This window comes from Aphis gossypii, chromosome 3 (genome assembly GCF_020184175.1).
Source record: "Aphis gossypii isolate Hap1 chromosome 3, ASM2018417v2, whole genome shotgun sequence".
NCBI classification, from domain to species: domain Eukaryota; kingdom Metazoa; phylum Arthropoda; class Insecta; order Hemiptera; family Aphididae; genus Aphis; species Aphis gossypii.
In genome coordinates this window covers 25707130-25734569 of record NC_065532.1, presented here as the reverse complement: position 1 = coordinate 25734569, position 27440 = coordinate 25707130, and the positions used below count along the sequence as shown (strand labels likewise).

At 26.5% G+C, this 27440-nt stretch overlaps 1 protein-coding gene and 1 long non-coding RNA gene across 3 annotated transcripts in view; both read right to left on the bottom strand.

Moving 5' to 3' along the window:
• LOC126550940 (uncharacterized) overlaps positions 1-16269 on the bottom strand; it is a 44889-nt gene extending 28620 nt beyond the window's left edge. The window contains exon 1 of the long non-coding RNA XR_007604986.1: positions 15759-16269. This is a non-coding gene — a long non-coding RNA (uncharacterized LOC126550940). The remainder of the gene's footprint in view (positions 1-15758) is intronic.
• LOC114131428 (lachesin-like) overlaps positions 1-27440 on the bottom strand; it is a 387860-nt gene that overhangs the window by 309462 nt on the left and 50958 nt on the right. The gene's annotated exons all lie outside the window — the stretch shown is intronic.

Sequence of the window (27440 nt, the reverse complement as noted above, 5' to 3'; positions counted from 1 at the left end):
AAATTATATAAAAAGTCTGGAGCTATCTATATAGTACTTAAATATTGTTTTCTCTCTTCCCTAAATTGTATTATTGTCTAACTCTGATACAAAACATTTTTATTAAAAACTAAATTTAAATTAATTTTAAACTATTATGTATATGTGTACAGAAATGGATTAGAATCGCTACCCTAGCACAAGCTTTGATTATAGGGGTGTCTGTAATATTATAATCTATTTTCGAAATTGCCGATTATGTATGCTATTGTTAGAATAAAGCTATTATTATTATTAATTGTAAGATTCACATATAGACACATTAAACTATAGTTATTTTGAAGAGCTTTCACATTATACATTCTTGTCTTTTGCTGGTGAAATATTAAAAATAGACCTGATTATATTATTTCATTATTTGTATACCCAACTTTATCCTAGGTAGCAGACAAAAGTTTTCTAGTCGATTTGAGTTTTCGTATTGCTGATTTTATATAAAAAATATTATCGGTAAAATAGACGCTCTGGCTCTTCTTAACTGTATTGATTTTCAAATAACTTAATTTTATAAGCGTAATACGTATCTTTTCTCAGTATTGCTATGCAAAATTAACTACACCAATAATCAGATCTTCTCTTAGTAAGGATGATACGAATTTCCGATGTAGAATCATCTTTCTGCTATTTTTGATAATATTTTCCATAGTTAATGTCAATTTAAGTTACATTTTGCTATTAACATTTTTGCAATTATAACCATTTACTATCCGTGGACTCTCTGTCAATATTTTTAAAAGTAGATAAAAAGCGTTAAAATATCAAGAGCCGTTAAATGTAACTGGTCGATTTAAATATAAAAACATTGAAATAATTATTATATCGGAAATGATCCGAAATCCCAACGGAAATTTTATTTTGTTGTTATGTTTTCCATGGTTAGGTTAGGTTAGATTAGACAAAACGGACGAAGAAACGCTGTCGGCCTATGATGTTTGACGAGGCCTATAGCATAAATAAATAATATATAACGCACAATAATGATGGGTAGATATCTTACTGCGGAGATGGTTGGGTAGAAGAATTTCTAGATTTCAGTTCAAGCGGTAAACACAATTACGTGAAGAGACAATAATAATCGCAATCGAATATAATAATAGTAATAATAATAATAATAATATAATACCAACCACATCGGCGGTGATGGTCGTTGTAATATCAAGAAATTCTTAAACGATCCTTTTGTGCGGGATCCATCGACAAATTAAACCAAATAACATCCCTGTTTCAATGCGTAAGTAATTGAGCTTGCGAGGCACGTATTTTTAAAAATCGACCTGGTTGACGACAATAATATAATATAAATATAATTATATCGCCACACCGTTTATTCACGCCAACGCTAGCATGTTACGGTCCAGGCATCGTTCGACTGTATTTACGATTAATAATTTATATGGTGCGCGAAACATTAACGTTTTTATTGTTACTGCAACCTTGTGGTGAAATTGTATTGCACATAGTGCACGTCACTACCGATTATATTCTAACATTTCAGCTTATAATTACGGGCATTGAAAAATTCGTTTTTAATTGATTAGTGAACAATATTGTTCTCCATCAAAATCTTGACGTGAACATAGATGAACACCATATTACTTTGTGATAAAATATTACAACATTTAAGATTTTATATTAATGAATATTGTATTATATTCTACAAATGTACAATTTATAGTATAATTTTTGAAAATCTTTAATAAATAATATAAAGTATTTTTAATGACAGCTATTCTGATAGAAAGAATGATTTTAATTGAAATTTTAAATTTTAATATACGAGTAATTCTCTCTTTATTAATATTAATTATACAAATATATAATGCACCAACAATACTTCACTAAACAAAAAAACTAAACGAGTTTTAGAAGCTCAATGAAAACGCATTTTATGAAAAATTGTATGCGAATATTATTTTTGTTCTATACATAAAAAATAGCTGTGAGAATATTTTATTCTTCATTATAATATATCAATCGTAAACAATTTTTATATCAACAACCAGTAAAAACTTTTTTTTGTATTGAGTTTGATTATGTATACCTTGAACTTAACTTTTGATAATATAAATTATTATATATTTCTATTTATATGGAATTAACTATATAACTGTGAGAATATACAAAATACAAGACATTATTAACAATAATTTGTGAAACAGTTTTTAGTGTATGTGCCCATTGTATTCAAGATATAACACGTTAAGGTTTAATAATACAACTCTGTAACAAATACCTGTACTAGGTCGTTTTTATTTATTAAACCACCTGGAATTAATGTGCGGTTTGAAATATTTTTTATACCCTTTATTTGTTTATAAAAACTAAAAATACAAAGAACCTAACGAAGGATACCTCATAAAAAAATATGCACCTGTACATCATCGTAATGTAGTGTCAGAATTCTAATTTGCATAATTTCGAGGGTGAACAAACGCATTTTATTCTTAAGCGTTTAAATCTAATTTTCTAATGGTAATTCGCTACATGATGCACTCGCATTTATAGTTTCCAATATTATTTTAAGTTTAAAATGAAAATATACCTCGTATGCAAAGCCCACTACCGTCCATGACAGTTATATTCATGTCTATCAAAGTCTGTAACCGATATCATAAAACGGTTTAGCGCTTGAGTTTACCGTTCTATTCGTTTAATGTATTTGGGTATGTATTCTGTCTGCGCATGAAAAATATAAGAAAAGGGATAGCTTTTGCGAACGGCGGACAGAACGGGGAGAAAAACGGAAAGAGAGATAGAGTAGAAGATAAAGTAAGACAGAGCATGATACCGAAGAATTATGCATATTTAATAAATAATGGCATAACATTTCTCGCAGGTATAAGTGTTCGTCTAATGGAAAGGTTTTTGGTTCTAACATATACGCGAAACTTGATACAAAAATAATGAGATAAGAAGCGTACCAGAAGTTTTCATTTTTCGTTTATACATGTATTAAAATAATCAGAGTATCTACATTTATTTTTCATCTCTTAATGCAATTATCGAAATTATTCATTCATTATTAATATCGTGATCATACGAAAATTATTAAAAGCGCATTTTGTATGATTACGCGTATTTTAATAATTGAAAACTAACGATAGGATTATACAATAGTTTTACTTTCTATTGTAATTAATTTCTATTTTTGTAAACGTGTTGACAAATTATTTAAGACCAAAATTAGAAAAAATAAAAATAAATAATACGAAATGTAATTTATTATAGTGAATTAAAGAAGAAAATACAAGCTACACAACTTCTGAATATTCTCTTTTTGTAAACATTATAATAAATTCTGTACATTTTTAATTTTTTTAAAAAACTTAAAATAAAATCTTACTAATATATTATTTAAAGTTTAATTGCTAGTATATTATTCAATATATAGCATGAGTGAATGATTTAAATAATATCGATGAACAAATTAAATTAAACTACCTTACTAACTAGTAATATCATGCGTATACCGTCTGAGTTATTCATAACGTCGAGGTTAAAGTAATAAAATGATTTATATATTTTATGAAATGGGTTTTGTATTATATAATATAGTCTTACATCGGTATTTGTTTGACAATATTAACTTTTTAAGATTTAATCTGCTAAATTTCAATTTATTTTCCCGCAGAGTTATGTGATGAATTTTTTAATTTCAGCTTTACGATTAAATATAATATTTGTTTAAATAAAATATTATTGTAATACGAATTAATGCAATATAATAAATATATTATATCGGACTTTATCCAATCACTTAATTTTATTTTAATGGTTAATTTTCGGCCAAATCACAACAATATTCTGTCCCGATTTACCGTCGTTCAACGAAATAATGAACAGGCTTGACAAACCTTCCGTCGTTTCTTTGTGTCATTTATGCTTTTCTATATTCGACATGTGCGATCATTATCGTTACGCTAAACTAATAGGTTTTGTTTTGAACTCGCATGACATTATAATATTTTGTATAATAATAATAATACTCGTAATAACAACGAAGGTTTATACTCGTCCGACAAACAAACTTACAAGCGAACAGGGTTTGTAAAACGCACAAGTGTAGTGAAATTGCCTACTCATGATGCCGTCATACGTGCGCGCATATTATACGCGCAGATCTTCGTCCTTATTACTTACTGTCGTGGAAAGATATTATTATTATTATTATTATCATGACGCTCTCAGAACAATTACTAACCGTTGGCGTTCGGTAAATCCAACGCTCTCTGGGTTAACATGAAATTAAAACAATTAAACCGGAAAGTTTTAACGAAATCGTTTGCGATATGATTTTATTATTATTTTATCGTTACTGTCATGTTAAAACCACCGTCGATGGTTTTCTACGCGTGTGCTGCAGCAGCTGCACGCGATTGCGAATAATGATCTCTAGCCATACGACGTCTAATGACGATTCACGTAGCTGAATCAGAGCGTGGTCCGGTGGGTTTTGTCAGTGGTGAAAATCGAAGAAAAGAAAAAAAATATTAACATACAAAACGCGCCGCGGAGTCCGAGTTGTGCGTTCCTACATAAAGATCCGTGGCCACGACGAATAATGACAAATCTAAAACAGCTAACCTAACCTAACCTGCGTGTGTGACTAGACAGTGTTGTACAAAAGACGTAATTAATTTTAATGGCTGTAATATTATTGAGAATACAATTTTACGAAACTGGAGTAAACAAAAACCATTGCACGAATAAACAAAGAATAGCTCAAACTACGCACACTGCGATCGTACAACCATAGCTGTTCCACTCGTTCGGTAAATACTTTACAGTAATATATCAAATCAAAAGAATAGAAAGCGAGGAATAAGAACAAATATTCATTAAAACCGTGTGTATTGTATCAACAACAGCCTCTTATCGGAACCAATGACCCTATAATATAATATATATATATATATATATATATATATATATATATATAGTTGTTTATAAGATATATAACTAAAGTGAGTCGCTGTTGTTAACTGTGAACACAGGCACAAAGTCGAGGCGAAGGACTAAACGTTGTAATTTCGCATCGGTGGACGTGACTAAACGAGACGTATAGAGATAAACCTCTTGACATGCGTCTCACTCTACAATTGCCATCTCTCTCCGCCACTATGACCGCGCCGCGACTAGTTAACTACGACGTCATGTCATACAATGTTGGTATCTATATAGGTATGCATACTATACCATGCCTAGCCGGCACCGACGGTAAAACACTCGAGGAATTACCATAAACTGTGAATACCATCCTACCGTTTTCGTTTAAGGTTTTTTTTCCATTGCGTCTCTCGTTTTGCTTATGGTTTTAATTGGACGGAAGCGTGCGCTTGTCGGAAACTACAACGTACTAAACGTACCTACTGAGCGTAAATGTTTCGAATTGGTTTTGTGATTTTACAGCTATAAAATAGGTCGTCATGCATTTTTTTTTTTTAATTCCAAACTTTTGCAATAACACACATAATAATGTTGTTAAATTTCAACGTTTACAGCGCATAATATAGTACAAGACAAAAATAAGCGCTCCACATTCCTAAACAGAAAAGCCTTACGCACTTAGAAAATGTACATATATTATACTCTTGGATGATTGTGAACAATTAAAGATATAGCGAGAAAAGATGATAATGATGCTGTGAGTGTTCCGTTCTATTTTAACAACCACCAGCGGAAAAGCAAGCAAACAAAAAATGTCTTTAATTGTTCAATGCAGACGATCTACAAAATAAAAGTCTACATGCTGAAATAAGATATTCTACTTAAGAGTAATCCTTGCGAAAAGAATCGATTGCATAAAATATATAGTATTTCAAGGAATAGGATGATTATTAATCACACAGTACGAGAATTGTATGAAGATGTAAGTTAATACAAATTGCAGTCAAAAAACAACCGTGACAAATTAACAAATTACATTAATATATTATCGTACCAAAAAACATGGTGGATGCTATGTATGCTGTTTATAGACGTCTGTTGGCATCTGAAATAATGATACTATTTGACCTTTTTCGTTTTGTACATATTTCGAGTCAAAATCCAATTTCGTTCAAATAACATGAAAATTCGTGGTACCCTAACTAGTACGATATTATGCATAATGCAATTTCCAACTAAACAACATTATGTTAAGTACGATATACATGGTTGAAAAAATAAAATAAGAATTTTTCAAAAATGTCATTTTTCAAGTAAAACTTAGTTATTAGATAATAATATATTATATAGGTAATAACTAACATTGTTTAATTATAAAATTATGATTAACAATTCGTCATACTACGCATTTGCAGTTAGATTTATTAGTTTATACCCACATAAAATTATTTGCTTACATTACAACACTATAACAATTTAAAAATGCATTCAAAAGAAATTTCATGAAAATATCAAATAAATTATTGACTTTTTACAAGATCCATAATGAAAAATAATTACCTATATAATTATTTATTTAAATGGCAAGAATCAAAATTAATTTCTACACAGATAATATGAAGGACTATAAATGCTGATAGCTATCATCAGTTTTAATTAATATGTTCTTATACTATCTAGGTGTACTGTAATACAAAAAGAATCGAGTTATTCATTGTACATTTCGAAGGGATTATAAGTTACAACCATGTACAAAGAGATTTTTTTTTAATCAGTTAATTGATTGATTTGCAAAAAGTTAAAAAAAAAAAACCTGCTGTAGTATAACGACAACCAATTTTAATATTAATCGTATTTTATAAAGACATGTATAATTATACTTTTTATATATTTATGAATTAATCGAAATTAAAATTTATTCAAAACAATTGTACAATACATACTATTTTTGTTCATGCTAACATAAATAACATTTAATCTTTGTGTTAAATGTCAATTTTGTTATCATTTTAAGTCACTACTATGACGTATTATTTTTTTAATTTAGTTATATATATAATTAACTAATAAAATCTTTGCTAATGTATTTTTTTGAAACTTTTATGTATTGTAGAAAAAAAAATATTAATTTATTAATTATATGTATTTTAAATATATAAATAGCAAATAAAAATATAAAATACTATACATTTTATATACCCTTGATCAGTTTATGTGTTTTTATATTACATTAAATATAGACAATTTTCTATTGAATTCAATGAAAAATGTTGAATTTTTATTGTTATAAATTTAAATTATCTATTACTTACCTATTTTATAGATAGAATGTATGAATATTGTTACAAATCATCTACTTAAAATCATAATCAATGTATTCTTACCTGAAACAAAAATACAATTTATATTTTTACATAATTATAAATATATATTATTGTTTGTACAGTTTTTTTTTCATAGGTACGCATTACACTAATCCACATTCAAATATATTATCGAATATTTTATGTAAATTTAATAATTTTAATCACTCAAACTTTGTATTCTGACAATCATGTACAGAATATAAATTATAAACTTTAACACAATATAAATACATAATAAATATGATTGTAATCAAATTATAACTATATATATATATATGTATATATTTCTTTGACTTAGAACGTTTGCATGTAGGTACATTTTACATTTATAGGTATTTTTGTTATGTTAAAAGAAATTATCATTCATAATAACATATAAAAACTATTAAATTATCAATAATATCTCAAAATATAACAAATAATAATATTAGACAACCTTGTAGTTTATAGCTTCTTGTAAAAATATAATACAAACCAGCAACTTCCTAATTTAAACAACTTAATTTTACCCCAATTTCAAAATAATTAAATAAATATTCAATAAACTTAATATGAAACAAACATATTCCTCGAAGATAAGTTAATGTTTTGAATAACACATCCATTTTATATAGATGTATAGGAAAATAGTTTTCTTCGTACATTTAAATTATAAAACAATATTTAACTTTAAGAGTATTAAGTGAATTTTTCTGAACAGTAATTTTTAAATTAAAAATAGCTTTAATAATGCTAAATTAAAAAAAAAAAAATAAGTGAAACAAAACATTATTATTTACACTTATTTTCATTAATTTATTATTGGTTCTAATTCATGCATAACGTATGTCAAAAATAAATCAGATATAGTATAAGTTGGTATTATTCATTAAAAATTCTATAGGTACGAGATATTACTACTTTTAGTATAGGTGATAAAAAAAATTATATGTAACTTCTATTCAACAGATCTTAAGGGATTACAATTTAAAATTTAATAATTCAATCACTTTATAGTTAGTATTTGAATTAAAATTACCATTGGTGAGTTCTACATATTGTTATATAATTTCAAACTTATTTGTTTTTAATAGTAAATATAAAAACATTAATATTTTCAAATACCAATATTTTTTCTTAGATTATTGTATTATATTTATCTATATAAATATATATACATATTAATATATTAAATTATTCATATGTATTTATGTTAAGCTAGATTTAGCTTAGTACCACTAGATATGAACGGAGTTATGCTGATATAAAATAAAATTCAGTATTTAGCTAAATTTGTACTGTTTACCTTAATTATTCAAAATACTATTAACTCACATTACTCTTACGTTAATGACCCTTTCAATAACTTCAATAAAAATAAATTTTAAGCCAAATGTTCAAACTAAGTTGGATAGATCTCAGTAGTGAAGTTTTCTCTCATAATCAATTGTATATGGGACTTTCTCGGAATTTATCACTAGCAGTTAAAATAATACTCATCACTGGTGTACATAATAATATTACAGATACAAAAATAAAAATTAAAACAGACTAATCTTTTTTCGGGACAATTGCAGTTAATGCAGATATTACATATAGTATAAACAAAATTAAGGTATCCATACAAATTATTAAATAATGTTATATCACAATTCAGAATATGATATGTTATTTAAATGTTTTTTTTTTTTTTAATAAGCCGTTCAGGCTTAAATTTAAAAAAAAAACATCATTTTTAAAAACAAATTACAAATCGTTGTATAGTTGTGATACAGATACAAAATATACATGTAACATTTATTCATAATTTACACAAATTACTACACAAGTCACAAATAAATATTAGTGCATTGATACAGGACCATAATATATTATTGACACGGGATTCACATTATGTTGATTATAAAACAGTATTTTAACGAATTTATAATTCATTTTTTTATTATTATTATTTTTTACTGCGCAAATCGTTAAACAGCGCAACATCACATTTTTTGAACAAATATAACTATACAAATCACCAATGTATTATAAATTAACATCGAACTATTCAAATGTCATTATACTATGAACATTAGGCACACAAAACTATATAATATATTGTATAAACGACGGTTTGTATTAAAGTGTCACGGTAAATACGACAAGACCGCCATTAATATAATATTCATAGTATAATATGTCAGACACAAATTCTGACCGACACCATGCAGAAAATAATGAATGATAGAGTCAAAATGACTACTACATCTTAAATGCCAACCACCGCGAATATCGTGGTTATTAACACGAATGATATACCATACGTGCACCGTGGTTACTATTTACCATTAGAATAATTACGTAGTTGACAGGTATATGTTTGTAGAGAATACGTTACAACGTTTCAAAATCTTACAGCACAAACTGGCAAAGTGGTGAAGCACAATGTTATATATTTATATATTGGTTGAAGTAACTTTTTTTTAATCAAGTGCACGACAAAGTTTCCACTACTACCCACTATAAAGCTACAAAGGATTTATTAAAACCGCCATCTCGTCATTATGACTTTCCATTACGGCCGTCAAAACCCACGAGACAGGTCCCTCGAAATCACTGCACTCTCCCGTCGTCAACTTTTAGCGCCTTTTTCCGGCCACTCGTTACTCGTTTCACTACTCACAAAATGCTTACACACAAACACATACACAAAATCATTTTTTTATCACTTTGAAAAAACGGTGTTTCAAAAAAAAAAAAAAACGCCTTTGAATTAGACGTTGTTGCACACACAACAAAAATATCAACTAAACCGTCGACTGACGTCAGTCTATACTCGATAACCATCAATGGTAAAATACGACGTATGGCGTTAGCATTATAATTGGTTTTTATTATTATTGTTTCATATATTTTTGGTTCACACTATGGCCAACGCAATACAGACAGTCACACCATTGGTCATGGCTCGACGAACGTTCGGAAAAATCACTTAATTATTTATTTAACTGCGGCCATCAGATGGTGAGAATCTCACGTTTGAATTTAGTTCAGTGAACGATCCAAGACTATAATGTTTGATCATGGATTTAAAACAATATTTTCACCACAAGTTTTTGTTTGCGTAACGAAAACATTTTATAAATTTAAAACAATAACAATACTTAATAATATAGATATTGTATAATGCGGAGGATTAATATCCATAAAGTGTTTATTTACCATTGGTCATCGTACGTTTTTCACTCAAAGGCTTACAATATTCTTCATATAATTGTTGATAAATGTATCTTTGTTGTTTCTAGATGCACCATGCGCATAAAAATAAGTAGAATCTTGAATGGCGAGACAAACAGTGAATCATACAACGTACTACGCAATATTACTTTAATAGTCAATAAAACTATCGTGTATTATCTATATAGATATGAAAATGGGTAAGTAAGTGTTTAGTCTTGAAGCACAAAAGTGAATAAAGTGAATTTCAACACTGATATGGCAACAACATTTATTCAAAAATTTGACAAAAGGAAGTTTTTGTTGATAATGATAAATGAATATTGCGTGGAAATATTTCATTTGCGACTTTTTTTGCTTAGACAACTGGTTTCACTGTAAATAAGAAAAATGATAGAAGGCGTATCGTAGCCTCGTAGGTCATAAGCTCATAACACAACGTATCGCATTGCTTACCGCATTACTAAGATTACTACATGTAATATAAATAAGTTGTACCGAAATACAAAATATACATTTTTAACCAATAATGTTTCAAATTAGTTATAAGGATTTTATTTTTGATAAGTATAAATAGCTGGGAACATGTATTATGGTGTTTCTTACATCTTCATTATATTATGAGATAGGTGTTGTTTCTGTACCAGCGATGATTATTATTATTATTTACTATTATTTACTAATATTTTTTCATACGGAAAATATGAAGATAATAGGTATTATCACTTTATAGAAAATATTTTTATAATACGATATTACTCACTAAAATTTCACTTTTTTTTTAATTTTTCCTCCATTTAATTCTTCAGAAATAATTATAAATGTTGTCCTATCGATAAAAATCCATACCATTTTGTATTGTATTCATTTACTAATCACAAACTATCTAAATACCTATTGTAGTTGTCACTTTATCGCAAAAACATATGAGATATAATACTAGTACTGTCCCTATACCATGTAAATTGCATTAACAAATTACAATACTCGCGAGTTGCATAAAAACGATATCGGGTATAAGATCTTAATATTAATGACCACTTTCAATTATCATAACTTATTGAAAACCATTTTTTTCACATTACCGACACAGATAAACTTAAGTATTGCCGTAAAGTAGTATAATATAGCTATATATTATCTTGTAAAATGTAACGTTAATAATTGGATATTTATATAAGCGGTTAGACATTATGTTAACATGTTACCACATTTGTAAGATAACTGATAACAATGTAATTATATGATTAAACCATATTATAAAAAAATGCATGGTATACGAGTATGAAGTTAGATTTAAATGTCATGAGTGAATAATATAGGGTCTTCAACCGATCGGCCATGAGCTAATTTTAGTTCACTAAATTAAAAAGAATAATTGTGTATTTTTATATATTATTATAATTATTATTTAAAAAAGTATGAAGTAAAAGTATATTTTATTCAATAATAAAAAAACGAAGCAAATAACATTAATATATAGTATGAAGATAATAAATTAATTTAAAAACCGAGATATTATTACGCATGATATATAAATAAACCAGTATACAAATATCTATCAATTTATTTTTAAACACCTATTAACGAGTTGCAATAAATAAATAATAATTTAAATGGGTCGCGGTCTATAATAAAGGTTGGAGACCTCGGTGTCATTAAATATTATTAAATGTTCCTAGCGTAATATTAAACATATTATAGAAAATAAAATTGTTGAACTCGTGATGAATAATCAACAAACTAAGTACACTGCCACATAATACCTGACATAATGTTTTTGCAATATCATTAAAGTGAAACAAATAATGACACTGTTTCTGTAACGTAACTAATTAAAAAAATGTATACTGAATTATCTTTTAAATTAAAAACCAAAATGACATACAATTTAAAAATTTAATGCATGTTTTGATGGTTCTCGAATTGCTTAAAACAATGGACTTAGATCGTTAAGTCACTCGGAATGTAATATTATTTTATACGAGTGAATGCTCAGACTTCTGATATATGTATCGGCTACAATTTGGCTTAAATCGGAATTTTTATAGCTTATGTGTAATGTGTATATAGCTATATAATATAACATTTTTGTTACTTGATTTAACTTTATTTTTAAAATAGCCGAGCTTATATCAGATTTTGGTCAGTGTAATAAAATAAAAATACCCTACACGGAAATAAATTCTTTATATTTAATAAGAAATAATCCATATTTTCTATAAGTTATTTACACACTTTGTCTTAAAAATATAAAATTAAGCAAGCAATTATTATGTTCTATCTACTCCACGTACAATTTTAATTGATTATACCTATTTATAATAACCAGAGACAAAAATTTAATAACACTAAACTATTGTGTTTAATTTCTAGTTGTTACAATGAAAACAAAAACAAGTACTGTGTATTATTGTTTTTTTCATAAGTATCAGGTCTGTTTAACTTAATCTAGATTTATCAATTCTAAAATTAGCTTTCCAGAATTGTATTTAAATTTATTTAAATTCTAATAAAAAAATACATCAAATTATCGAAATTATATTCATATTTTAATTGAAAACTTGCTGATTTGAAATCATGGTAAAGTAGCAAAATATTAAATTACTGATATTACCTACTATTATATTGATTACAAAATAAATAAATAATAATAGATTTATGTTGCTAGATGCGTTAAATAATATTTTGGTTCTTTGAAATTCGATTACTATAGTTGTATAAAAATAAAATTATTGATTTGACAACATGGTACGTCGAAATGATCGAAAAAACATGGTAACAACATAATATCACAATAATTGAGAAAAAGATACGAATTGCAAAAATGTAGTACACTGTACACGGTTACGAACCTCATGCATAAAAATTGTTTATGTGTTTTTTGTTTGAAACACAAAAATTGACTTGACCGAAGAAAATGAGTGTATAGCTCGTTAAACTCGTGGATTATATTATATACACTATACAAATATATATATATATATATATATATATACAAATGAAACTACTAAAGTTACCGTAAATATACCGCGTGTACCACGTGTGGTGGTAATGGGTGGACCGTTTCGAACAGTAAAACTATACGACTGCAATTTGCACCGACTCGGTATTATATAATGGCTCGTTGCGATGTTAAGGCGGGGCGGCCATAACATAAAAATCAAATACTATCGTTCCGTAATCGTCAGTAAGAAACAGAGAAAAAAAATCTCACTCCAACAACTCGATATGGGTATTGTGGATAAATAATTTGTACAAACTCCCGCATAGAAGTCGAGATGTTTTCACACTAATAAAACTATAACTACGGTGAATTCTTCTTCGATAATGGTACTCGTATGGTGGGTATAATATTCCATGTGCCGTGCATATTTGGAATATTTGACGGTTAAAATAACAATTCAAATTACTCATTTAGTTTTTAATTTACGCGATGCTTAACGATAAAACCGAAGGGTTATATAATGTTTATTCGCTGAAACATTTTCAATAAAAAAGAAAAGAAATGTGATTTTTTTTGATTTTTTTTTTTTTTTCATAAATAATAAATATGTTACCATCAATGTCTCGCGCAAGATTTAATTAACATTAACTACATTCGATATATTGGTTAATAATTATCAATATTTTGATGTATTCTCATTTTTAAAACGAATAACTTAAATTTAAAGTGCTACTTGTGTTACAATTACGATTGTAATATAAAACTGCGGAATATATTTACAAAAAGGTGATTTTACATTATTTGGGATTTTAATTTGTATTAACATCGCTATGGTTAAGAATGATCTTAAAATAAACCATTCTTGTTATGATAACATAGATGTTATATAATATAATTAATAACTATAGGGTTTTACTATTTTTTATACAAACAACTTGATTTAGAAAAAATAAATAAATGAACTGCTCACTTTGTGAGTTAGTTTTATGACGCAGTTCACATTATCGATAAGGCATATATAGTTATTCAAAATTATTAGTTTTAGTAAAATGTACAAAAGTTTTTTGTTTTCGACGTTATCGTTGTTTATCAAACTCTGTTGATAAATAATTTATTGAAAATTCATAATTAGCTGAAAAGTAAACGAGTCGATATAATATGAATACAAATAAATTAATAAATGATCAAAATGTGATAATACAGTTACGTTATAGAATAAGTAAGAAATTATACCATTTTTTTTAGAATATAATTTATATTTTTGAAAAAATATTGAATTATTCTAAATAATTAAAAATGTTAACAATTTGTAAACATATAAAAGACCAAATTTTAAAACAACTAAATAGACCAAGATTCTAATTCTATATTTAGCTAACTATTAAACTAAATAATTGAGATAATCCAATACCATCTGTATTCTCATTTTTCAATTAACATTTTTAGTAAAACTATAAGTGGCTTTCAACAAATTATTTAAAAGATATTAAAATAATGCATTAGAGCATCATTTCAATTTAGATTTTGATACGATACACCATTTAAATTTATTCTACTAACCTATTATATTTAAATCAACTGGTAAATTGTTACTTAAAATTTTAAACTAAATTTATATATTTTTTCCCCTGCAGTATATTTATAATACTATAAAATCTTTTGAACATATATAAACAGAGAAGTTTGCACTTAAGTAATATATTTAAGATCTCAAGTTGTTATATAACCCTCTGTTAAGAACAATCGACCAGAGTAGCAATTGTTTAACAATCAATACCGTCAATATCTACTACTTAATATAGAATATTATAATTTGTGATGTGTAATATTCATTAATAAATAAAATAATGACAATGGTGACATTATTTTTTTTAATTAAGTAGGTTTTTCATCACTGCAATATAGGTACTTTATAACACTTGAAAACATTAATACATTTCAATATATGTAATGATTAAAATTATTTTCTGATATATAAAAATTAAAACATTCAAATTTACGTAGCATTAAATATATGGGCTGAGATGGCATATTTACATACAACATAGTGATATATTCCTATTACGCCGGTGAGTAATACTTTATGATTATTTTATCGGCATTTTTTTTCATACAGTGATAATGGTATATCATAAGTGAAATCATAAATAAATATAAAGATATTTCACCTATCTTGGTCTTCAACAAGTAATTTACAGTAGAAAAGGAGTGTTCTCATTTGAAACAAGAAATTTTTATCGCCTCAGAATACTCACTAAAAAGTACCAAAAATCTCGATGATTTGAAAATATAGTAAATTCAAGAATTACAAAAATCATTACTTTTAATAAACGGAGATATGGAGATGAACGTGCTTGGTGAATTTCTCTGTGTATACATATCGTATAAATTACTAATATTTTTGCGTGATGTGCATATAATGATAACGTATTCGTCCAGTAATACATCATTTTCCAACGCTGCGAAAATCGTTTCATGTACATGGCTGCAGACAGTATGAAATCGATGAAAAGTAATAAAATCACTTTATTCTTTTGAGATAGCGTCTTTTATATGTACAACGTACAGTAATATTCCAAATATAATGCATAGCAACAACGTTCGCTCAGACATCATCTGTTGTTGATTAATACGACGACAGTAAAGATATGGACGATAGCATGAGGCCTCTACACTAATGTAATTGAATTTTAACGATCTCCCGCTTGATTTTACTGGCTCACGAGAAAACGAAATTATTCAAGCATTTGAATACAATAGTTCGATGTAATAATATATATTATATTATATAAGTATGTTGGAGACGGACAATAGATGTTAAAAAAAATTATAAAAAGGTAAATGATATATTTTATTTCAATCATTATTTTAATAAGAAAAATGTTGTTAAAATGTAAAATAATTCAATATTATTTATTTGCTTATACAGCTTTTAGTAATATATGCATAGATTAGGTTAGGTTAGGTAAATTCAATAACAAAATAATTTAGGTCCATTTGTTTCTAGAATCTTGAAACGAAACAATATATATAAGGATAAAAAATATACCAAAGAAAAATATATTTATACACAAGGTACTAGATGCAGTTTTACAAATGTCATAAGATTCAAGATGCAAATGTATATAAGTCATAAGATACTGTCAACTTTTGTATAAGTTCATTTTGATAATGTTTAAAACCGTTATATGTATGCGAGACAAAGATTCGGTGTTATAATACCGTCATGATGACGGCACATGATACGTATAACTAAATATCGCATGCGATGTTGTTATACTTTTGTGTATTTCATTTTGTCCTCATATAAAAGTTTACTGTCACAGATTATAATATTTCACTCATATTCCCCTGTGCAGTTTGTATTTTTTTTTTTTTAATATTATTATCATTTAAGCATGCTTAACAGCAAAGCTGCTGCAATACTGTTTCTTTGCGATTATAGGTTTTTTCTGTATACACACGCTAATTATTAACGTACATTCAATTACAAACGTTCCCTTTACAACACGCACAACATCCACAAACTCAGGTAATGACATTTTCCGTGGTCATATATTTTTGTGTGTGTGTGTGTGTGAGTGTGTGTGTTTGTGTGTAAACGTTATATAGGTTACTCTACTACAGCGCAATCGAATTTAATTAGCGTACGTAGGTGCGACTAGGATAGTGTGATTAAACGGAAAACACAGTACCATTTCAAGAGTTATATTCGAACGGTTTTAATCGGTTTTAATCATATTATTACATGAAGCATCCCTGTATAATGTATACATGGTGATTCTCTTATTAAAAACTCGATAATAGCCCAGTAAATATATAGACCTTTTAATTTATTTTTTTCATAAATTTAAGAAATAAACATGCTCATACTTTTCTTCAATAATCCCTATACCTGTTTTGGTGTGTTATATTTACCTCATACCTCCTGAGATATCGAACGTATTGCGATAAATTAATAAATTATTCTAATTAAATAAATTAATAAGTAAATATTAAATACAATGTACAAATAATTACATTGTAAGTTAACTGCACAAGTACTGAAACCATGTTTACAGAGGTTACAGAAAAATGAATAAACGTGGTGCAGCAGGATTACATATCCAGAATGCTGTGTAATAACATTGCGTAATATTAGCAAAAAAACAAACATAAGATAAGTATCTATTTAGGCCTATGATGTATTATAAAATATAAAGAAATGATAGACTTTACGTTGAAATTTCGTTTGTCTTCAATGAATATAAATCAAACGTTTTATTATATCGCGATATAATATTACATGGTATTACACAACCCCAATTCATGATAATTGACTCTGATCTTTGCCATCCGTATGCCTCGTGTTGTGGGCACACACACGTGTACAAACTAACTTTAAATGTACCGCAAGTTAGTTGTGTTTACGCGTAAACATAAAGTGCGTTTGGGTCTCTCTGAAATCATGTTAAATTATACCGAAACAGTACTGTGAAATATACCTCATAAAGTAAACGCGTATGCACCTATGTATATGAAATCAAAAGATCTGTCTCCAAGAAATTCATATAAAATCTGAACTATAGTTATAGTTTCTTTTGACTTTACAAACATATTCAACATATATAAGTAAATATTAAAATAGAAAAACAAATCACGTAATAATATTATAGTCAAAAACTCTAATTTATTTTATTGACGTTCACGTCTTTTAATTAAAAACATATTTATTAATAAAAAAAAAAAAATGTAATTAAATTAAATTATTTTGAAAATTCTTAAAACAAACATTATTTAATATCATTAAAGGTAAAAATTTTAAATTTATATATTATTTAATATGATTATAACTACTTAAAAACATCAAATTCTTAGTTGGCAAAAATAAAAAATTGTTTATTTTTGAAAAAAAAACTTAAAGATGCAATACTTAGAAAAGAGCATATTTATTATAGATAAGAAAATTCACTAAAAATATCAATAGCAAACGTATTTAAATATTTTTTATTCAAAAAGATCCAAATTTCAAGAAAAACCAATTAAATATTATTATTCAATTTATTTAATGAATTTTGTTAGATTTTTCTAATAATAACAATAATAATAAATTTCAAATACCATTTAATATAATAATATAAAAAACGTGCAAATTGTGATATTATATTTTTAATGGTTATTATTTACATGTTTTGCTTATCAACTATATAATATTAAAATTAATATGCAAATTCTATTCTTGACACAATTTTAAGAACATAAATAGTCAAAATATTCTATAGTTATTCAAGAAAATTATACGTTATAAAATGAACATTTTATTTAAAGAATAAACACAAAGTTATTTTCTATTAAATTATTTTGATTAGGTTATAATTTTTAAGTGGTTTAAGTTAAGTTTAAAACTATGAACATATTATATTAAATAATATAATGTTGGTAAAAATATTAATTCAAAAAGAACAATAAATAGGTTATAGATAAACAAAATATTGAAAAAATGCTTCCATCTAATTTCATAAAAAAAAAACCATAAATATTAAAACTTAAATGATGCATGACTTTAATACCAACATAATAAAATATAATATGAACAAATTGTACATAAATTCTTAAATACATAATATTATGTCCATGTACATAATATATTTATAAAATAAAAAAAATGGAATATTTTTTAGGCATTTGAATCGTTAAATTATAACTTTTTAATTAACAAGGTGACTTCTTAGTAAATATTCAATCATTTTAGGAGAATTTATTCTTATTTCTTACGATTAACGAATAACGATTGTTAGTAAACAAATAATAAGGTACAAACATGGTTTGAACTTAGATATTTTAATATTAAAATAAATATGTATTATCAATAAAACGTACTCATTTATTTAGAATTGTAAATGTAAATGTATTTTTTTTTTAAATTTTTTTAAACATCTTTATCATTTATTTTATAGTAGTAAATTATGAATCAACGAATTCTATACAAGCTACGCGTAATTGTATTTCAAGATAGTAAAAAGAGAGAAGTAATTAAAGAAAAAAAACATTGCTAAGAACCAAGCGATTCAATCTTATTTAATTTCGATTAAAATCTGAATTACAATTCTATATTTTTAAAATTTTCTTAAAATTAGTAAAAAATATGTAAATTCATTAAGACTTTAATTTTAGCTTATATACATATTTTTTTTTTTTTTAATGTTTTGTTTATAATAAATCATATCTTATCGCAATTACGGACAACAACAAAAAAAGGGTTTGTACTTAAAATAAAGCATTAAAACAGTATACTACGTACATTGTATATTTTTTGTAAATGTATACGTTTTATCATGATATAGAATGTTTATTGAAAAAAAAATATATAATATGTATTATGTATTGTATAATTTATTGCATTAGCTATATTTCATGATTAAGTAGGTATGGTTAAACTAATAGAAAAATATTCTACCATAGAAAAATCAATATTACCAGATCCGCGTCTACAAAATGTATTTATCGAAGAACTTTTGGGAATACCTTGCAATCGGTTGTCACGCCTGGTTGAGCTTTAAGGATGTTTGAGGTGTATAGAACGAAAAGAAAAAAAAACTAAAAAACTATTCAAGTAGAAAATACAACCATTTGTATAACGTTTCGTGAACAAATTTCGAATGGCTACGGTTAATCCACTCACTAGTCTTGTTGAATAGAATAACTCTGACAATACTTACATATATATTTTTATACGCATAATATAAATTGTATATATAATATAAACCAGTATATTTCATTCGAAATACATAAGACATATACGGCAAAGATATTTTTGATATAAAACATTACATTTAATCGAAAGTTGTTTCTAAAATATGTGTATTTGTATACGTTATATTTGTTCACGTTTCACTCTATTATCTTATGACGAATTATGACATTTATTAAGCAATTAGTCATTTACTGAAGTTAATTAACTATAGTTAATATCAAAAGGATTAACTAAATTATCCAAATGCCTTATACTGTTATGTCGAATTTACTGGAAAAAAACCTCTGAAATAATCTATATGTAAAATATAGAAATAAAGCACAATAACATATTATACAAACATAATATAAAATAATATTATAATAATTACTAACTATAACGATTTTTAGTTTATATTTTAATTTCGATTAAAAGGTATCATAATATTTTTATTTTTTTTAATTAAAGTACAATATTAATTAAGTCAAGTTAAGTTAAGTAATTATAAATTAGTTAATTCTCATTAAAACATAATTTACATTAATAAACATCTGTTGTTTCATCTATTATTCATCTTAAATTGCATACTGATTGTATCAAAGAAACATGAAAATGTAACTACCTATAGTATTTTGTAACTAGCATACAAGAAGTAATTGCAGATTTCTAAGATATTATACTAAATTGCTTATGATGTTGTTCGTTGCTACAATTCAAGGTTTAATACTATGTAGGTATAACAAACAGCATAATTAGTCGAAAAAGTTTTCATTTTCTAATTACCACAATACGTTTTAAATTATTTTTTGAAGGTATCAAAGAAATTTAGATAAATTCTTTTGATAATTTGTTAGAAATAGCATGACTTGAGTAATAACAATAATAATTATAACTCTTACAGTCTTGATTATATTTTCCCGTAGATAACTTTCATGTATCTTCAATTAACTACTAACCATATTTTACTGATAAAAATAGTTCACAAGTAATTACGGTAGAGTATTAGCATATAATCATATCGTATAAATTATATAATATATATGGCCTCGGCATTTTATACCGTTATAAATGACTATAAATTAGCTTTTGGGTTAAGCGTATCGTACGTATAATATGTAAATATAATATCTTGACTAAATATTATTAAAAATTACTCTATAAAGAATAATATTATTACCTATTAAAACATCATGTTTCAATGTCGTGTAATGATTTTTAAATAATATTTTTTTGAAAAAGACCCGATGTTACATACAACATGACGGATTTCGTATTTAAAACTTGATTCATTTAAAGCCGGTGAAATAAATTATCGTCGAGAAAAATTAAAGAACAGCTAAAAAAAGTGACTTCATACCTAAGAATCTATTTGATATTACAATTATCATCGTACGACGGCATGGGAAGTGTATGCGATCAAAACCAAAGTAGGAAATCTCAAAACTAGCCTTATTATAACAACGTGAAACAACGGTCATTGAATGCATGCGAATATATAACAATAATTGCGCAGTATAATATAGCAGATAATATTCCACTTGGCCATTTTTGCGCGGCACGCACATGGTCAAGTATGACGTTATCGCACTTGCCACTGCTGACCCTTTCCCAGGGACCTGGTATTATATTATTATATTATATATTTCACGATACCCTTTTTTATTTCTTTTTCGTTTCTCTAGTATTAGTATACAGGATGATCCATTTAACGCACTGCTCCCATTTTCTTAGTTTCAAGTAAAATATTATTATAATTTAAAACGCTTATCAAAAACATTACAGCTTAGTAAATGCATTTTCACTGTTTTATTTATTTGTGACTATTTCATTTTATTGTATAATTTTGACTGATAAATTTTTATTTTTTCTTAATTTTAATTTAAATGAATTTAAAGCAAAATATATGTATGGAATATACGTTGAGATTTAAGTATTAAATTTAGTTTTTTATTTAGTTTATAAAATCATTTGGTAATTATGAAAAAAATTGGAGTCCCTTGTATGATCAAGGTTAATCACTTAATTTAAACTTAAAATGCTTGTATTTCAAGCAACAACTAATAGTCAAAAATCTGATATCATTGTTGTGTACATGAAAATTGTAAGTGTAATAAAATACACCGAAACACCAAATATAAAAAGTTAATAGGTTATCGATTTGATAATTATAAATAATAACACATATGTATATATATATATATATACATACATTTTTTTACAAAATCATATTTTGATATAATATAGTATTTATTTATTTATTATTATTTTATAAATTATTGATTATGAAGTATAAAAAAAAAAAAAAATTAGCAGCAATAAAAGAAGATTTACTTTTGGGCAGTTAGACGAAATACATGTTATAGATCAAATAAGTATACAGACAACATGAAATATACATATATATAGTTAATGAAAAAATATACAAATTATGTGTAACTTATTAAATCATTAACAAGTAAAAACTATTATATTAATAAGAAAGGGTATCCGGATTATACACCTAAAAAAAGATAGTTAAACGCTATTTTTCTCATATTAAATAATCTGTACCTAGTGAATATCTTTCTTTGAAGTAATAGGAATTTGGTTAAAAAAGTTTGGACTTAAATAGTCAACAAAAAGTTTTTTAATATACCTTACAGGCAAATAATAAACTGTATGTTCTAAGTAATAATAAAATTTATTTGGTTACTTTGAAATGAGATGAGTTTTTCAATTATCAGCAGGATTGTGGTTTTTTTATAAAGAAGTCTTATTAGAAGAGCACCCAATAATTTATAATTTTGTTATTGTTGATCTCTCTAAAGAATTGTTGTTTAAGATTATTCTTAATATACTATTTTGGCTTTGTTTCACATCTTTTAAATTATTGATTTTTATGTAACCCCAAACCAGAAGACGGTATTCAAATATAGATTGATAAAACACGACATAATATGTGTTTTGTATATTTTTTTACCAGTAACATATTTTTAGTTTAACGGATTTAAAGATTATGGAGCATAGCTTATTAACTATATTATTAATTTAAAGATACAACCTTAAATTATTATGAAATATACTTAAATAGCTGCAAATGCTCGATATTTATTTTACTTAATTTCAATTTTGAGGACCACATTCCATATATTTATTAAAGTTATGTTAAGAAGAAAATCGGAGCTATTTGATTTATTTATTGAAAATTCCATGTACATTTGCTTTATCATAATTCATAATTAAGACTTTTTCCTTAATCATTTTTAATTTTTAAATTTGGTTCAAATCGTATGTTTTTTTAAAGCTTACTTCTGCTCACAAATTATTTGATAAAAAGAGGCAAATATAATCAGCATAAGTCACTATTTTACTTTTACCAACTTACATATTACATTTATATATAATATGAATATAATTGGACCAAACACAATTATTTTCAAATATCTTAAAACAATTTGTCAACATATATATAGTCTATATATTTTTATCTATATAGTTAGTCATATTTAGCTCAACAAACTCTATAATGATATTATAATTCATAAGCTATACCTATTATGAAATCATTTTTTATTCGAATTCATAAAAATTAAATATGATTATAAACTATATATTATATTATTATTATTATAAATATATACATGCACACAAGTGCTTATTCTTTAAAATATTTGTAAATCATTTAAAATAGTAAAAAATATAATACTTTTATAATTCTTGTTCTTAATGATTACTAATAATATCAAGTACCTATATCGATATTACATTTTCTTTATTTCCAATTAAATGGTATAATAATTTAATCCCCATCATATTATTAGCATTTTTAATAATTCAATCCGTACACATAAATATTTATAAAGGCGAGCGCGTGGACCATTTACATTCATTACGAGGTCCCACTCCTTTCCCCCTTTGGTATAATATATCTCACATAAATGTACTTACCCATTATGATTTTTCGTTTTTTTATGTCAGCTAAACGTGTAATAGGCCAATAGAATTTCAGAGCTCCATAATGTATACGGTATACCTAACAAGTAATGGGTGCATCTAATTTCGAAAACCTAATTTGTCACTGTTTGAGCGTGCTTGCATTCTTGTCCCCGCATAATAGTATTATCTATGTGCGATAAGGTCCGCAACCGTTCCGAAGCGACACCACTGATACATCTAATACCATGTTATATAGTGGACATTATTATTTTTGTTTTTATTATAAGTTAATTTAAACAAGTTGTCTAACGCAAAGTATTCGGCATTCTTGTTCGTACAATGAAAAAGTTCATAATAGTTATACTAAAAAGTTATCATTAAACCCTCTTCCGGAAGCGAAAGTGACATTTTTGAAAATTTGAAAAACAAAAACCTATACTGCAGTTTGTTTTTCAAAACTGGTCTCTTTTCCAAACACCAATTTATTTTGCTTCTCGAGACAAACACACGTCTTACTAGAAAAAGCTACGGCCACCGTAAAGTAGGTATATATACTACCAACGTCACGATATTTTCGATTACGCAAACGGAAGTTGCTAGTTTTTGTAGTAAACACGTGTTTATTATTATATTTATATATTAAATTATAATTGAGTGAGCAAGACCGCTTTTTCAAGTTTTATTCTCGCTTCGCCTCGCCACAACACACCTACGCTAGCAGTGTATGTACAACAAGAGATGCGCGGACGATCACCGCCACGTGCCAACTAATTCAATTTTTATCGGTTTAATTGTTTTATCTTCCGGAAACAATGAAAACGTTATCGTCTATATAGTGACTCCGGTGAATTAGAGTGCGTACGCACCGCCTAAACGGCTGCAGTAGTCCTCGAACCTTGTCGTGGGTGGGTCACAAAGATCTCAGAATCCATCACGAGTACCAACGTCATGTTTATTAGTAGTATATACGCCTAAGGCACGAGTCGGTGTGGTCACACGCCCACAAAACGTTTAAACCACGCGCTTGAATTCATCGACAAAAATAATTGACTTTTCAACAGGTCGTCTTAAAATATAATAATAATAAGGGGAGTCATTTGGGAAGGGACAGAAGTATACATTTTCCTAACCCTAAATTTTAAAGTAGCTTTGGGTCGGCTGGCGGGTCTACATTATGGATCGTGATCAATAGTTTCAATTGTTAGGAATCAAAGCGGATTATTTTTAAGTCACCTAATTGGATCGATCAAAACTTATGCCAACTCTATTAAAATCGTAATGACGCCACTGAACTAGTACTCTGGTCATGAACTAATGCAGACGTGCTAAACTGTAATCACAATACTAGGCGAATAAATTTAAAAATTGATGTTATTGTGTACCGCAATCATTACGGGTATTAAGACAGCATTGTTGAACAAATTGACAAGAGCGGTCGATAAAAACACAAAAGGGAAATGGTGCAGGGATATATGTATATTAATGTCGCGATATAAATCCGTTTTAGATGTCGGTTTCAGATTGACAAACATTTTGACAAATATACCATATTAATTTCATTAATAATAATAATCGCAGTCTATTAGTTTAAATATCCGTCGTGACAATTTACGACCCAATTAGGTGTCCATTCTGGATTAACTACAGACGAGTCGTCATCATCAGTAGAACGTCACACGATTATAATTCTCCTGTTATTCGATATTATAATATAATACGTACCCATACTACGATATCAACACGGATATCAGTCATATTTTTATAATATTATGAGTAGATATTGTAATATTTTGTAGTATTTTATAATATTATATTATTGACAACAGGTAAACGTTTAACATGACATTACAATATATCTACAAGTAAATACTGTGGTGTTACGGGTAAATGTGAAAATCCCAGGCCATCACAATACTATTATCAGTATTAAAAATCAAATTTCGTAAGCAAGTTTACACTAAATAAAGTGTTAAAAAATAAAAAGCATCATGCCTTTGGATGTGTACCTAAATAGCGTGCGCTATATATACCGACATAGTATAAGGTATAATAACGTTACATTGCATTTTCGCGTAACAGTCGACTGGCTTTTTATTATTATTATTATTATTATTTATATATATACGTATATATACGCGCGTATTATTAGTATTTACTACCACTGTTGCGGCGACGACGACACGGAAAACGCCTTATTGCTGGTTTTCACATTTTTCCTCCAATAACATGTCCGAGATCTCCGCGGGGAGTTGAAACTGCAATTCGTACGTGAAATTAAAGGGTGCGCGTAAAAAAAAACCTAATACACTGATGAAGGGGAACGGTTCAATACATAATTTAATTTTAATTTTATCTCATTGTCGGTTAAATGGGACAAAAGAAATAACATTCCGGCGCATAAAACCACAAACCTACAATACATAATACTATTTAGATAGTATTAAAAAAAATTATGTTATATAATTATATTTAGGAAAAAAGAAACTCAATATATCTCGAGAATATTACAGTTCTATACCACAAAATTAATTATAAACGTGTTTTGATTGGACATAAATCTATGTAGTCAGAAAATCCATTAGAGAATCCTAAGCACCATAAGTCTGTTGATGCGGGGTAACGATATTACATTATTTTAGATTGTCTACGAAATTGTTTATTTCAACTTTTCAAGCCTTAGACCCATTATTTGATATATTATGTACTAATATGAAGTGTAAAATATTACGATTTGCTTTTAAATGTTCGCTATCTAAGTATGAAAACGTATAAAAATCAAATATTATAACCTATTGCAATTATTATAACTGTTTCTTATAAATAGAAACATGATTGATCATATAATATTAAACATACTTTGTGTATTATTCTTCTATAAATTATAAAAATGTTTTGAATTTATAGGCTATAATAGTAATAGTTATGAATCAATTAAAAATATAAATGTTAGGAGAAAAAAATTATCACAAAATTAATTTGAAATAAAATAATATTTTAACTATAAAATACCTATAAAATATTATTTTATTTTTATTTTTTGATACGTACATAATACTCCATAATAATTGCATTCTATTTAATCGGATTAAAATTTTAAAGGAAAATATTACGGGCTTTATAGGAATTATTTTTGTTAACTATCGATTTTTTGTGAATTACATAAAGTCAGCTTTCGATTCACAAAATATTCATCAACAACGATATGAATAAATTGTTAATTTTGTTCAAAATATCATACGGAAAAAAATGTGTTTTTAGTTTGTATTACTGTTGAATAATTAAAAAATGAATCATGAATTGCAGATGAATTACACTGTGACAACGGAAACAAACTGATATATAATACAATCATATTAACGTAAACATTAAACGAATA